Genomic DNA, 11676 nt, shown 5'->3' on the forward strand with positions numbered 1-11676 from the left:
TGCTCCCCCCACTTCCCAGGGGTCCCCTGCAACATGACCCCACATTCCCCACAGGGGGTCCTGGGCGCCCCGTGTAGTGGTCCGCAGTTGTGGCCTGTCGCCACCAGGGGGCAGCACAGAGTCGTCCCGGGCGCCCCCCCACCCCCACCCCCACCTCCACCCCCACCCCGGTCCTGCCAAGCCCTGCGCCCCGAGTGGGCCTGCCCCCCCCCACAAATGCAAACCTGCCAAAGGGGTCTCCTCCCCCACTCCCTCAGACACCCCTGTGCGTGTGAACTGGGGGCTCCCCCATAAAGCCCGGCCCAGCCACCCCCGCTGCCAGGGCCCGGGCAGGGCCTGGGTGAAGCTGCAAGGACGGAGGACGGCACTCAGAAATTACTTGAGTCCCGGGTGCCCCGAGTCCTGGGCAAGGGATGCCCTGGCCGTGGGGGGCTTGGCCGGGGATGGCCTGGTGGGTGGGAGGGACGGTGGTCTCCCCAGGCCACTCCTGGGGGCGGAGGCCTCCCGGGACCCCTGAGGGTGGGAACCCAGGACCCCCTGCAGACGTCACCTCCAGCTGGCCGCTGAGGGCACACACCCCCCCACCGTCCTCGATTCTGCTCCTTCCGTCGAGGAGGGTCCGGGCCGCGGTGGATCCGTTTCTAAAGCTCGCTTTTCCAGGCCTTGCTGAGCTCGAAGGCACAGCCACTGCTGAAAGTGTGCGCGGCGACGGCCGTCAGGATGTTCACGGAATCGGCCCCAAGACCAGTCAGATGTTTCCATCACCCCAAACAGAAGCCCTACCCTCCTCAGCTGTCACCCCGAAACACCCCATCTTATTGGGTTTTGTCTTTTGTTGTTCTTTTCCTGGACTAGAACTGGGTGCTGGAGCTCCCAGCGCCCCTCTGCCAGCAGAGGGCAGATCCCAGAGCTGAGGGGCAGCCCAGGCCCGGGGCATCAGTCAGGCTGCTGGATCGAGCCCTGCCTGAAGCTGTCCCATGGCTGGGGTTGCCTCCCTGATTGCTCAGCTGCCCGAGAGGTGGCTCCTGCTGGGTAACAAGCATCACCGCCCACCACTCTTTCCGTTGGGACAGGGTCATTCTCTGAGAGATCTGCTTTCAGAAAATCCATAATGTCCACATCTCTCCTGAAAATGGTGGGTGAATTCAGCCTGAAACCATAACCAGGCAGCAGCCAGGAGGCCCCACGGCCCTTGCCCCTTCCTTCCTCCCAGGCTCCTCCCAGGCCGTGGGGGCTCCTGGGGCACAGTCACTGTGCTCATCAGAGGGGGGCAGGCGACTGAGGTTCAGGGGGCATCGGGCCTGGGGGCTGGAGGGCTGGGGAAACTGCCCCAACCCCTCGGAGAGACCGAAGGGCCAGGGGCAGAGCCCATGGGGTCGGCAGCCTGCCCTGCCCCTCGCTACTGCCCTCTTCATGCCCGACCAAGAGTCCACGAGCGTGGGGGGACATCCGAGTCCACGCTGGGCTCTGCCTGCACCCCCTACCGGAGCTTCTTAGGGTGCTCAGTTTCCTCCATGTGCTTGCAGCTCAGAGATCAATGTTGCTTTGGGCCCACCTGGGAGGAGAAACCCCCAATGAGTCCCCAAAGAGACCCCTTGGTCTGGGGTGGGCGGCTGGGCCGGAGCTGTCCCAGCACACGGGACGGGCAGGAAAAGGCAGACCTAACGGGGGTCCTGTGTTTTTATTTTCTAGGGGGGCCACCCCCCTGGGCGGGTCTTTGGAGGTGGGGGAGACCCAGTGGCTGGAGCCCCCCACCCGGGCTGGGGTCCCACTGCGGCCACCAGGGGGCACTGGGTGCACACGGGCACGGGAGTTGCAGGGCAGCGGCTGGCCTGGACCCCGGGACACTAGGAGGGGTTGGAGGGCGGGACCCGGGCCCACCTTGGGCACTGGGCTCCCTGACCCGCTGCTCCTCCTGGGGCGCACGCTGCCGGCCCCTGCCCCTTGCAACCCACAGGCCGGGCCCAGTGGTCAGCCCCGGGACGAGGCCAGTCACAGCGGGCACAGCCGGGCACAGGGCCCCAAGAGGGCTTCGCTCCAGCCTGGTTTCGGGGTGCAATCGCAGGCCTCAGCTTGGCTGAGCTCTCAGTCTTGGTCTTCCTTCCAGGGGGTGTGGGCCCCTTGTAGAAGTCTCCTCACGACGTCTCTGCAGTTAGGGGGTCCACTGGTTGCTGGTCAGGATGGACTTGAATCGGGTCCCCCGAGCCCACCCTTGACCATGGGCTCACAGTCCCCGCAGCCCACTGAGGAGGACAGTGGAGAGGGCCGTGCAGCCCAGGAGAAGTCCACCAAGAAGCCCCCAAATTAGGGAGCAAGGGGGGGGCCAGCTTGTTGATTCGCCAATAAGGAGATCAGGAACAAGGGCGAACAAGACGGTGCCCCACGTCCACGTGCCCACAGGCCGAGGCCCCACGCAGAGCCGGCTGCGTCTCTCAGGGCCGAGCCAGGCAGGCAGGGATGCGGGGTCTTCAGCGGGGGGTGCACCCATCTCTAAGGGGTTGTTCCTTCTTTAAAAGTGGCACAAGATGGGCCCCAAAGCCCAGAGGTGTTCGTCTCTCCAAGAACATCACCAGGTTCATGTCTCCGCCCCGGAAGGTCAACGCCCCTTTCCAGCATGAAGAAGTTAGAACGGCCGTCACCAGACGTCCCTGAAGCCTGAGAGAAAGATCAGATGAGAGGGAGGAGATGTAACGAGAAATTTGGATTTAGCAAATGACTGCGACTACTGAATAATAATATGGATTTATATCCCTAGTTCCTACTGTACTGAAAAGGCAGCAGGAAATACCTGACATTGATGAGCTGTAATCCAGTAGCCCTGATCTTTTGATAATTATTGTGTAACTACACAGCTTTTATCTTGTGACCATGTGATTGTAGAAACTTTGTGACAGACACTCCTTTTATCCAGTGTATGGGTAGATGAGTAATAAAATAAAGACAAGCAGAAAAGAGAAAAAGCCTGCACTCTTTAAATATTTAAAAAAAAAAAACCCGGGAGGACAGTGGCCCGCGAGGCGAGTCGCAGACAACGCGGCAGGGCGACCTGGCCTTCGGCTTCCCTCCGGTTCCTTGGAAGCGGGCGGGCGGCGAGTGCGGGAGCAGCAGCAGCCGAGGCGGAGGCGGAGGCTCTGGCTCGGCTCTCTCCTCGCCCTCAGCCTGAGCCGGGGGAGGCCAGGCGGCGCGGATGGCTGGAGGGGGGTCCGCTGCCCGAGAATGGGAATTCTCCTCACCAGGATATGGAGACTGTTCAGTCACCAGGAGCACAAAGTTATCATTGTTGGGCTGGATGATGCAGGGAAAACTACCGTCCTTTACCAGTTTTCTATGGATGAAGTTGTACATACACCCCTACAATAGGAAGTAATGTAGAAGAGACAGTCGTTAATAATACACGTTTCCTAATGTGGGATATTGGTGGCCAAGAATCTCTTCGTTCTTCCTGGAACATTTACTACACTAACACTGAGTTTGTAATAGTTGCTGTGGACAGTACAGAGAAAGGATTTCTGTAACCGGAGAAGAGCTGTATAAAATGTTAGCGCATGAGGACCTAAGAAAAGCTGGATTGCTGATTTTTGCTAATAAACAAGATGTTAAAGAATGTATGACTGTAGCAGAAGTCTCCCAGTTTTTGAAACTAACTTCTATTAAAGATCACCAGTGGCCTATCCAGGCATGCTGTGCTCTTACAGGCGAGGGACTGTGCGAGGACTGGAGTGGATAATGTCACGACTTCAGATTAGATGATCTCTGCTGACCTCTTCTCATAAACTTTGTGTAAACAAAGTGCTGGACTTTTCCTGAAAGCTGCAAAAATTAATGGTTTAGATATATTTATAATAAACTGATTTAAACTTTTTCTATAAGAAGAAAAATTAAGACCACTTATTTGAAAACAACCTTCCAATTGTCTTTCTCATTAGTTCCTTCCAAAGTTAAATCTTAAAGCTGTGACTGACATTTTTCTCATAATGAAAATGACCCCTCTCAGGACATTGTGTAGCCTGTGGTAAGTATAAAAGAAGGAAGACATTTAAGACCTTTATTGTCAGTATAAACCTCCCTAGTTGAATGTTGTTCTCTTCTTGTTCTAATAAGTCACAGTACAAATCAGCACAGATATTCAGTTCCCAATATTTTAATGTGTAGTGTTACCTATGAAAAGTATTTTGTATTATGTTGTGTATGTATTGTGTATATACCTCAAGTTTGAGTTAATGGCTTTGATTTATGTTCTCAAAAAAAGTGAGTAACACGAAAATTAATTTATCCTTAGTTGTAACCATATGTGATGAGTACTGGCATTGGTGTTAAGTGCCATTTTGTAATTTTACCCTTAGGTTCTCTGTATTGTAATAACTAACCCCCAAATCATTGAACTGCTCTTAAAAAAAAAAAAGAAAGGAAGAAAGAAAAAGGAAAAAAACTTGATGTTGAGTACATATTTTTTTGTTGATCAAATCACACGGAAACATATACTGAAACTGAATGGAACTTATATCAAATTCTTGGCTTAAGTATTTCTAATGGGCAGAATTACACGGCAAATAATTATCAGATCATTCCGTGTATAGGTCCGTATGCCATCTATATTAATGAATAAATTGTTGATCCACTAATCAGTCATTACTTGTGATTAAAATTATCAAGTAATTTTTTTCAACATTAATTGAAAATGTTTTGTGAAACATGTCTATCCAGAGAAGTAATAGAATATTTTTTGGTATTAACTTATACGTTGAGCATTTAAAGTAAATTTCAGATGAAAACTGAAGCATATTTTCTAAGCAACAACAATAATTTCGTATTTCTAATTTTAGGAATTGGAATAGTTTGACATATTTTATTTCTGTTAGTTGTCTTGTATCATCTTCGACCACATGAACACAGTTTGACAATTAGAAGAGGCAGATGTTTTTTGAATGCTTTTAATTAAGAATTTCGTATAAAAATTGATTGATGTGATGTATCATTCTCACTAAGAAGTAACTTGACCTGTCATAACTTTTATGTTTACTTAAGGTATTTTTTTTTCATTATCTGAAAGTTGAAGGTATTTCTGTCATACTGTAAATTTATCATAAATGTGTTAAAATATATTCTGGGTACTCTGACTTGCATCTCATTTATGCCCTGAAAATCTGAAGGCTAATTCAAACTGACATGTTTTAGAATATTCAAGAAGAAAAACGACTACTTTTAATACCAGCTTTTGGATTTCCTGAAGGTTTTAAGTGAGAAATAATAGTACATTCTATAAGCATTGACAAAATTTTGGAAGTTCATTTCAATAAAATAAAACAGCATCTAAATCCAAGTCAGACATGGGAAATCAGTGTTCCACATTGGATGTTTTGTGTTTTAGATTCATATTATGATGTTTAATGTGCATGTATAACATTTTAATATTTGTCAACATGCTTTTACAAAAGTAAATCCTAAACTACTAAGCTTTATTTATTCATATGTTCTCAAAACTTTCTAATCACCGTAAGAAATTACTTGTATAATAAAAATTCCCTTAAAAACCCAAATCTGTTTTGTAGATGCTACAGTTTTATCATAGACAAATATTCTGTAAAGTAGCCCAACAAATCCATACTTTTTGCCCTTTCTATCTTTCAATTTGAATAATCATGCATTTAGTCCTTTGGCAGCCACCTCATTTCAGTAAAAGAGCACATTCCCGTATCATCAAGGTGTTGGCTGAAGTTTATTATTAATTGGATGTTTAAAGCACGCACTACATTGCAACTGCAGGTTTAGTTTTGAATTGTTGATACGGCATCCTGAGAATGCATGGAATCTTTTACTACATTTATAAAACTTAATTTTTTTTGTTATTTTCTGCCTTCTGGGCTAAGCATTAGAAATAAGATGGTGCCTATGCTCTTGTACATAAAAAAAAAATTAAAGCCGGGAGAAAAAAAAGATTTAATCAAGTATGAAAATATCAAATCATTTTAACAGTATTACTTCCAAAGAAGTTGAAGAGGATCGTGAATAGTCATAGGGGCAATTTACACGTAGTATAAATGGAATTAAGCAAAGGATGGTTTTTAAATATGCCACTTCTGTGTGTAAACAAACATTTTATTTAGGGTCATTCTCAGTTTTGAAAAGAACAAAGCTTCATACCTCTGTACATGTGGCTGTATTTAACCTGTTTTTTGATACCAATCTTGAAAGTAGTATAGCTTCTCTTTATATCTTGGTAAAAGTCTCTATTAGCATTTAAATATTTTTAATTTTGTCATAATAGCATTTATAAATTATATCTTACACATTGTATTGAGGACTCTGTGAAATTTTCAGTTCTCTTTCAGTTTCCCAGCACATCTTGGCCCTCACAATGGCCAGAGAATACAATAAGGCAGGTGCGTTGGGAGCAGGGAGTGGGTCGGGAAGTCTTCATCTTATATGATATTTTGCCTTAAGAATGAAAAAAAAAGTGCTTTAGCACTGTAGGCTGACATTTTTAGTACAGATATTTGTGGTGATTTTAGAACTGTGACATGAAATAGACGAGTTTTTCTGGCCTTTAAGAAGTACCTAGTAGGTACTTGACAGTAGAGATCACAGAAGTGCGGAAAGCTCAAGGAAAGGCACCAAGTCCCTGAGATTTTCTTTTCCTTTTCATCTGAGTGTATAGTATTAAGATGCCTAGAAGTGGGACTCTTGTCCCCTCTTACATTTCTTGCTGTGACTACAGCAACCACGTACAGTACAGACAACCTCAAAATCTGTTTATATTAGTGTAAATAGAAAAGCTAGACTACTTTCTAGTTTTCTCTGCAGGCATTTTTAGGAATATATCTGTAGTTTGTTTAACTTTGTATATAGAGGGGTAAGCAGCACATTGTAAATTATCTGTGGAATTTGGGGTCATCACTCAATTGCCCAGTTGTATCCTTGCATCAGTCCCTTTTACAAAGCTGGATCAAGACAAGTTTTCTTCACATGACTTAACTTTGACCCCTCTTGCTGTCTAAATAAACCCAAACTTCTTTCCTTGCTTCAGGTATCCCTTGCTCTCCTGTATTTTCATTCACCATCAATGAAGACATGCCGTATCAGTCCTGGGGGTATTCTTAACTTTGACTATACCCATTGTTTCCCACACCACTAGTTTCCCCGTAGCTTCTCCAGTTCTTCTGTCTTCCCAACACTGGCTTGATTCATTGATTTGGACTTTGGTCACTCACGAGCATTGTCACAAGTTTGCTTTTTGAGCAGTATATACATGACAGTAGTAGCAAAATCCTTTTGATGTTTTAAAGCTTCTTAATTTTAGCCTCATATGCTAAGAAGTAGATTCGGAAAAATAAGAGAACTACCCAGACTCTGCCAGCTCTTTGACCTACTCTTTAGGCACGAAGAGGATTAAGTAATAAGTGTATTATCTTTCCATTACCAAGAATGGGCTGCATTTTGAAGAATACCAATACGAACAGTTTAAACTGTTAAAAAGATGCCAAACCAGATTTATATGTTGTGTTTAACCTAAAGAAATCTTTAAAACTGTTGCCCACATGCCATTCTTTCCTGATGTTTACTTAAAGAACAAGGATGAACATTAGTTAGTTGCCTAGGGAAATTAGTAATAAGAAGCCTATTTTTACAAAATAGACCTATTGAAATGGGCTTTATAAGACATCAAAATAGTCAGCTATCATGTATTTACTCTTTGTAGATGCAGGTGTAATATAGAAAATACTTCTTTAAAGCTCCACTTGTACAAAAATAAAACTATATCATGCTGCCCCAAAGAAGGTATGATAGATTGTTTTAAGACCATCATGTGGAATAAAGGAAAGGGAATCAGGATTTAAAACATTGGATACTAAAAGTTGATTTTCTACTAAACCCTATAATTGTATGTGGAATTACAAAAAATGTAACAGGATGCAGTTGGGTTAGTTATGCAATCTTTTCAGTTGTCTGGCCTTATTTATTGTTCTAAAAACCAAACTTTAAATCTTTATGGTGTTGCCTGCTAGTTACACTGTTCTTTGGTAGAAAATTCCTGTAGTCTGTACTCAAGAAGTGCCTAAAATTGATTTGTGATGATTTTTGAGTCCATCTAATAAATTATATGTGTTTTCTAAAAAAAAAAAAAAAAACCTACGGGAATAATGGTGAATCTTGTGGTGGATGATGACTGAGATTAATAGTACAAATATTAAAAAGTTCTCTCATGAAATAGAACAAATGTACAACATTATTACAAGGAATTAATAATAGAGGGGTATGTGGGGAAAATGTTCCTATTGCAAACTATGGAGTATAATTAACAGTAATATCTTAAAACTCTTTCATCAACAGTAACAAATGTAACACACCAATATTAGGGGTCGATAGTAAAGGAGATAAAGTGTATGGGATGTTTTGGGTTTTCTTTTTTTTTTTTTTGGAATAAAGGAAGTGTTCTATAAATGATTGTGGTGATGAACGCACAACTGTATGAGGATGCTGTGAGCCATTCATTGCACACTTTGAATGGATTGTATGGTGTGTGAGTATATCTCAATAAAATTGCATTACCAAAAAAAAAAAGTGTGGCACAAGTCACCAGGGAAACCATCTGCACCTGGACATTTCTTTGTCAGGTTTTTAAGTACAAGTCAATTTCTTTAATAGATATAGGACTGTTGTGTTTTCTATTTCTTCTTGAGTGCATTTTAGTAGTTTGTGAAAATTCTTCAGCCGCAAACATGGCTGTGTGTTTTGAACAAGGGAGGTGACCCAGAGGGTGGGGCCAGAGCTGTGGAGAGTCGTTGCCAGGGCGACCGAGCCCTAACGAGGAAATGGCAGTGGGTCCCCAGGTGGACTTCAGCGGTGCTAAGGACCAGTGGATACAGCGACCCTCTCCTTTTCCCTTTTAGAGCAGGAGGGCGTGACGAGTGTCTTGTGTCTGTCCCGCAGGCGTTTGTCTGTGTCAGGTTGTGTGGGGCAAATAACTCTCTCTGTGGTTCACTGCTCTACAGAGTGAGAGGCAGTTGCTCACGGAGCTGCTCACCTGAGCTGCTCTCCCGAGCTGCACACCTGAGCCACTTACCTGAGCCACACACCTGAGCTGCACACCTGAGCCACACACCTGAGCTGCAGAGGAGGGGGGGGTGGAAGGCACCTCAGCCACACCTGGACCTGGTTTTGATGCCAGGATTCTGGGGTGTGAGCCTGGGCCTGACATCGGCGGGGAGGAGGCTGAGGGGGCCATCCAGGGAGAGGATGAGCTCACCGTGGATGGTAAATTGTTGCATCCAGAGAGCAGACTGACAGTTTGCATGTTCCAAAAGTGGCCACAACATCGCCCCATGCCCCGTGCCCCTCCCGCATCGAGCAGAGATTTGTGAAGCCCCCTTTACACAGGTGCATCGACTGACAGCACCCAGTGGGTGTGGCCCTCGGTCACCTGCGAGGCCAGGCTGGGAAAGGTGGTGCCGGGGCCGCACCTGGAGCCCAGCCACATTGGGGTGCGTGTGGAGAGGGGCCAAAGCACCTGCCCCTCAGCCCCGACTGGGCTCCTGGCGATGGCCCGCCCCAGCGGCCTCCTCCCACCTTCAGCTGAGGCCCCTGGGTGCCCTGCATGGAGCAGCGCGGAGCCCTGTGTCTGCCGGGGGAGCAGAATCGGTGACGGACATTGTTGCTGGCCCTAGGTGTGGGGGTCTGTGCTGCAGCAAGAGAGCACCAGAACACCCACTGCCGTGGTGGGGGTCCCCCGGAAGCAGACCCTGACAGGAGGATTTGGGTGCAGGGGTTTATTTGGGAGGTGCTGGGAGGGGGTGGGGAGGGCAAAACGGAAGGGAAGGTGTGTGTTCAATCAGCCACCTCGGTGGGTGACGGGCTCCGGCATGCTGGGGAACCCGGGGAGCCAGCACAGCGCGCACCATGGCATTGTCCGACCTGAGGGTGGGGTAGTGGGGTGCCCCCTTCACAGGCACTGGCTGAGCTGCTCAGGAGACCTTCAGTGCCCACACCTGTGGCCTGCCAGGGGCGTAGCAGAGCAGCTCTGAGCGCAGGGAGGCCCTCGGGCCAGGAGGCAAGGCGGGAGCCCACAGGTAAAGGGGAGAGGAGATGGGCGGGGCCCCAGCAGTCTGCTGCACCCTCCCAACCTGAGCCCCACCCCCAAGACACCCAAGCTGCTGGGACACCTGCCCAGGATCCCGGCCCACGTATTCGTCAAGGCTACCTGGCAGGTGGGAGGGCTCCAGGTCAGCCCTCCCTTCTCACTGGTCAGACACTCCCTGGGATGGGGCTCCTCTCCTGCGGCACGGCGGCCGCTTCAAGGGCAGCAGGGCCTTTGCGATACCCAAAGACTGCACACAGCTCTCAACCTGAGCAGCATCGCCTGGGACACGTGCAAAGGATGCAGATTCCTGGGCCCACCGAGTCAGGCTCTGCAGGTGGGGCCCAGGAATGTGCATCGTTAGCAAGATTCTCCCTGGACACTCACCAGATTCCAGCAGGCGACGTCGAGTGTGATCAACTAGGATGCCCCCGGCAAAGCCGGCACACCCGCCATGAGCTGAAACTGGGGGTCACGGATAGAAGCCCCCACCCCACCCCAGAGCCTCCCACCAGTCAGGCTGGCTTAGACTGGAGTGTGAGAACTCAGGATTTACCAAATCCCTTCTGGAAAAAACTACTAAACTCCTGTTGAGTTTATCTGTTTACCAAAATACAGAGGAAGCCATAGCAATTTCCTAATTTCTGGATGAAGTTGAGAATTTACACAAATTTGGAAAAGAGGATGTTTTACGGAGTGGAGAAAACACCCGTTCTTTGTCAGCAGCGGACATAATGCTTAATTCTGCCAAGAACCAACAGAATTTGAAATGATAGACAGCAGAGTCCTAAGAATCCAATCAGATATTAAAGGCATAAAAACATCAAAACATGCTATGAGGACATCGAATGCATCAAAATGAAGCTCTGGAATCTCACCCAAGTCCCACCATAATTAAATGACAATTAAACGATTGCCCATGCTTTGTGCCACCTGGTAAGAGGGGCAGCCAGGGGTGGATGGGGGGGTGGGGTGGGGGGTGGGGGGTGGCTGGAGGGGAGGAGGCAGACAGATGCCCACCACTCTGGTCTGGTCGTGGTCCAGCAGGGGGTCCTGGACCCTTGGGGACCCTCGGCGGGAATAGATGGGGCTACCCTGGGGGGCACCCACTCTCCTGGACAGAGGACTCTGAGGCTGAGGAAGTCCTGCCCCTCCTGCCGGTCAAGGCCTAGGGGTGGGAGGGGATCGGTGCTTGAGAGGAGCCAGGATTTCGGGGACGTCTGGAATCTTAGATCCAAGGGAGCCCACGGAACTGGGAGGCGAGACCCTGCCGGCCGCTTTGGGCTCCTCGTGCATCCACTGACAGGCAGGGAAGGGAGCGTCTGCCTGGAATGTGGGGGACCCCCTAGGGGTCCCTGGTGCCACCCTGCCCCGTGTTGAAGTCAGCAGAAAACTGCAATGACGCAGTCCAAGCAGGGCGGCCGTGGACCAGAAACTTCAGGGACGGAGGCTGGGCCACCCCACCAGGCAGAGACCACGGCGGCCAAGAAGGCAAGATAAACACAGCTATGGCCACGAGGCCAGCCACAGAAGTGAGGCCTGGAACGACTTGGGCACGTCCTCCTTGCGTTGTGAGTGTGCGTGCAGAAACACACAAAGCATCG

The 11676-nt window shown here is 48.4% G+C and overlaps 1 pseudogene; it reads left to right on the forward strand.

Moving 5' to 3' along the window:
• The first annotated feature begins 3216 nt into the window (after positions 1–3216).
• LOC119516077 lies at positions 3217–3750 on the forward strand (annotated as a pseudogene).
• The last annotated feature ends 7926 nt before the right edge of the window (positions 3751–11676 follow it).

The sequence above is a fragment of the Choloepus didactylus genome, chromosome 19 (assembly GCF_015220235.1).
Source record: "Choloepus didactylus isolate mChoDid1 chromosome 19, mChoDid1.pri, whole genome shotgun sequence".
In the NCBI taxonomy this organism is placed as follows: Eukaryota; Metazoa; Chordata; class Mammalia; order Pilosa; family Megalonychidae; genus Choloepus; species Choloepus didactylus.